We start from the raw sequence: 2,500 nt of genomic DNA, 5'->3' as shown, positions 1-2,500 counted from the left end.
GGTCTCCCATCCAAGTACTAACCAGGCCCGCCCCTGCTTAGCTTCCGAGATCGGACGAGATCGGGCGTTTTCAGGGTAGTATGGCCGTAAGCTGCCAGGACAACTGAAAAGATCTTATTTGAAGGCGACGCAGGCCAAACTAGATCCAGCAAAAAGTGTCAAACAGCGCCCTCTGCTGTCAGGCTAGAGCAGAAACCATAAAAAGCTTACAGCACCTGGTATTCCCAGGCGGTCTCCCATCCAAGTACTAACCAGGCCCGCCCCTGCTTAGCTTCCGAGATCGGACGAGATCGGGCGTTTTCAGGGTAGTATGGCCGTAAGCTGCCAGGTCAACTGAAAAGATCCTATTTGAAGGTGACGCAGGCCAAACTAGACTACAGCAAAAAGTGTCAAACAGCGCCCTCTGCTGTCAGGCAAGAGCAGAAACCATAAAAAGCTTACAGCACCTGGTATTCACAGGCGGTCTCCCATCCAAGTACTAACCAGGCCCGCCCCTGCTTAGCTTCCGAGATCGGGCGTTTTCAGGATAGTATGGCCGTAACCTGCCAGGACAACTGAAAAGATCCTATTTGAAGAAGACGCAGGCCAAACTAGACTCCAGCAAAAAGTGTCAAACAGCGCCCTCTGCTGTCAGGCAAGAGCAGAAACCATAAAAAGCTTACAGCACCTGGTAATCCCAGGCGGTCTCCCATCCAAGTACTAACCAGGACCGCCCCTGCTTAGCTTCCGAGATCGGACGAGATCGGGCGTTTTCAGGGTAGTATGGCCAAAAGCTGCCAAGGCGACTGAAAAGATCCTATTTGAAGGCGACGCAGGACAAACTAGACTCCAGCAAAACATGTCAAACAGCGCCCTCTGCTGTCAGGCAAGAGCAGAAACCATGAAAAGCTTACAGCACCTGGTATTCCCAGGCGGTCTCCCATCCAAGTACTAACCAGGCCTGCCCCTGCTTAGCTTCCGAGATCGGACGAGATCGGGCGTTTTCAGGGTAGTATGGCCGTAAGCTGCCAGGTCAACTGAAAAGATCCTATTTGAAGGTGACGCAGGCCAAACTAGACTACAGCAAAAAGTGTCAAACAGCGCCCTCTGCTGTCAGGCAAGAGCAGAAACCATAAAGAGCTTACAGCACCTGGTATTCACAGGCGGTCTCCCATCCAAGTACTAACCAGGACCGGCCCTGCTTAGCTTCCGAGATCGTACGAGATCGGGCGTTTTCAGGGTAGTATGGCCTAAGCTGCCAGGTCAACTGAAAAGATCCTATTTGAAGGTGACACAGGCCAAACTAGACTACAGCAAAAAGTGTCAAACAGCGCCCTCTGCTGTCAGGCAAGAGCAGAAACCATAAAAAGCTTACAGCACCTGGTATTCACAGGCGGTCTCCCATCCAAGTACTAACCAGGCCCGCCCCTGCTTAGCTTCCGAGATCGGGCGTTTTCAGGGTAGTATGGCCGTAAGCTGCCAGGACAACTGAAAAGATCTTATTTGAAGGCGACGCAGGCCAAACTAGATCAAGCAAAAAGTGTCAAACAGCGCCCTCTGCTGTCAGGCTAGAGCAGAAACCATAAAAAGCTTACAGCACCTGGTATTCCCAGGCGGTCTCCCATCCAAGTACTAACCAGGCCCGCCCCTGCTTAGCTTCCGAGATCGGACGAGATCGGGCGTTTTCAGGGTAGTATGGCCGTAAGCTGCCAGGACAACTGAAAAGATCTTATTTGAAGGCGACGGAGGCCAAACTAGACTCCAGCAAAAAGTGTCAAACAGCGCCCTCTGCTGTCAGGCAAGAGCAGAAACCATGAAAAGCTTACAGCACCTGGTATTCCCAGGCGGTCTCCCATCCAAGTACTAACCAGTCCCGCCCCTGCTTAGCTTCCGAGATCGGACGAGATCGGGCGTTTTCAGGGTAGTATGGCCGTAAGCTGCCAGGGCAACTGAAAAGATCCTATTTGAAGAAGACGCAGGCCAAACTAGACTCCAGCAAAAAGTGTCAAACAGCGCCCTCTGCTGTCAGGCAAGAGCAGAAACCATGAAAAGCTTACGGCACCTGGTATTCCCAGGCGGTCTCCCATCCAAGTACTAACCAGGCCCGCCCCTGCTTAGCTTCCGAGATCGGACGAGATCAGGCGTTTTCAGGGTGGTATGGCCGTAAGCTGCCAGGACAACTGAAAAGATCTTATTTGAAGGCGACGCAGGCCAAACTAGATCCAGCAAAAAGTGTCAAACAGCGCCCTCTGCTGTCAGGCTAGAGCAGAAACCATAAAAAGCTTACAGCACCTGGTATTCCCAGGCGGTCTCCCATCCAAGTACTAACCAGGCCCTCCCCTGCTTAGCTTCCGAGATCAGGCGTTTTCAGGGTAGTGTGGCCGTAAGCTGCCAGGGCAACTGTAAAGATCCTATTTGAAGGCGACGCAGGCCAAACTCGACTCCAGCAAAAAGTGTCAAACAGCGCCCTCTGCTGTCAGGCAAGAGCAGAAACCATAAAAAGCTTACAGCACCTGGTATT

The 2,500-nt window shown here is 52.2% G+C and overlaps 8 non-coding genes and 4 pseudogenes across 8 annotated transcripts in view; all 12 read right to left on the bottom strand.

The window, feature by feature from the left end:
* Positions 1 to 92, bottom strand: part of LOC131114890 (5S ribosomal RNA) — a 119-nt gene extending 27 nt beyond the window's left edge. The window contains exon 1 of the ribosomal RNA XR_009122187.1: positions 1 to 92. This exon is cut by the window's left edge and continues 27 nt beyond it. This is a non-coding gene — a ribosomal RNA (5S ribosomal RNA).
* A 111-nt stretch (positions 93 to 203) lies between these two features.
* LOC131114888 (5S ribosomal RNA) lies at positions 204 to 322 on the bottom strand. The gene has a single exon (XR_009122185.1). It is a non-coding gene; the product is annotated as a 5S ribosomal RNA (ribosomal RNA).
* Positions 323 to 434: 112 nt separating this feature from the next.
* On the bottom strand, positions 435 to 543 carry LOC131113848 (5S ribosomal RNA; annotated as a pseudogene).
* A 112-nt stretch (positions 544 to 655) lies between these two features.
* On the bottom strand, positions 656 to 774 carry LOC131118954 (5S ribosomal RNA). The gene has a single exon (XR_009126094.1). It is a non-coding gene; the product is annotated as a 5S ribosomal RNA (ribosomal RNA).
* A 112-nt stretch (positions 775 to 886) lies between these two features.
* On the bottom strand, positions 887 to 1,005 carry LOC131115155 (5S ribosomal RNA). The gene has a single exon (XR_009122443.1). It is a non-coding gene; the product is annotated as a 5S ribosomal RNA (ribosomal RNA).
* Positions 1,006 to 1,117: 112 nt separating this feature from the next.
* Positions 1,118 to 1,235, bottom strand: LOC131112034 (5S ribosomal RNA; annotated as a pseudogene).
* A 112-nt stretch (positions 1,236 to 1,347) lies between these two features.
* On the bottom strand, positions 1,348 to 1,456 carry LOC131112301 (5S ribosomal RNA; annotated as a pseudogene).
* Positions 1,457 to 1,567: 111 nt separating this feature from the next.
* Positions 1,568 to 1,686, bottom strand: LOC131114887 (5S ribosomal RNA). The gene has a single exon (XR_009122184.1). It is a non-coding gene; the product is annotated as a 5S ribosomal RNA (ribosomal RNA).
* A 112-nt stretch (positions 1,687 to 1,798) lies between these two features.
* Positions 1,799 to 1,917, bottom strand: LOC131117198 (5S ribosomal RNA). The gene has a single exon (XR_009124423.1). It is a non-coding gene; the product is annotated as a 5S ribosomal RNA (ribosomal RNA).
* Positions 1,918 to 2,029: 112 nt separating this feature from the next.
* Positions 2,030 to 2,148, bottom strand: LOC131117347 (5S ribosomal RNA). The gene has a single exon (XR_009124568.1). It is a non-coding gene; the product is annotated as a 5S ribosomal RNA (ribosomal RNA).
* A 111-nt stretch (positions 2,149 to 2,259) lies between these two features.
* On the bottom strand, positions 2,260 to 2,368 carry LOC131112837 (5S ribosomal RNA; annotated as a pseudogene).
* A 112-nt stretch (positions 2,369 to 2,480) lies between these two features.
* LOC131114885 (5S ribosomal RNA) overlaps positions 2,481 to 2,500 on the bottom strand; it is a 119-nt gene continuing 99 nt past the window's right edge. The window contains exon 1 of the ribosomal RNA XR_009122183.1: positions 2,481 to 2,500. This exon is cut by the window's right edge and continues 99 nt beyond it. This is a non-coding gene — a ribosomal RNA (5S ribosomal RNA).

The sequence above is a fragment of the Doryrhamphus excisus genome, unplaced genomic scaffold, assembly GCF_030265055.1.
Source record: "Doryrhamphus excisus isolate RoL2022-K1 unplaced genomic scaffold, RoL_Dexc_1.0 HiC_scaffold_25, whole genome shotgun sequence".
In the NCBI taxonomy this organism is placed as follows: Eukaryota; Metazoa; Chordata; class Actinopteri; order Syngnathiformes; family Syngnathidae; genus Doryrhamphus; species Doryrhamphus excisus.
This window is presented reverse-complemented; position numbering and strand designations above follow the sequence as displayed.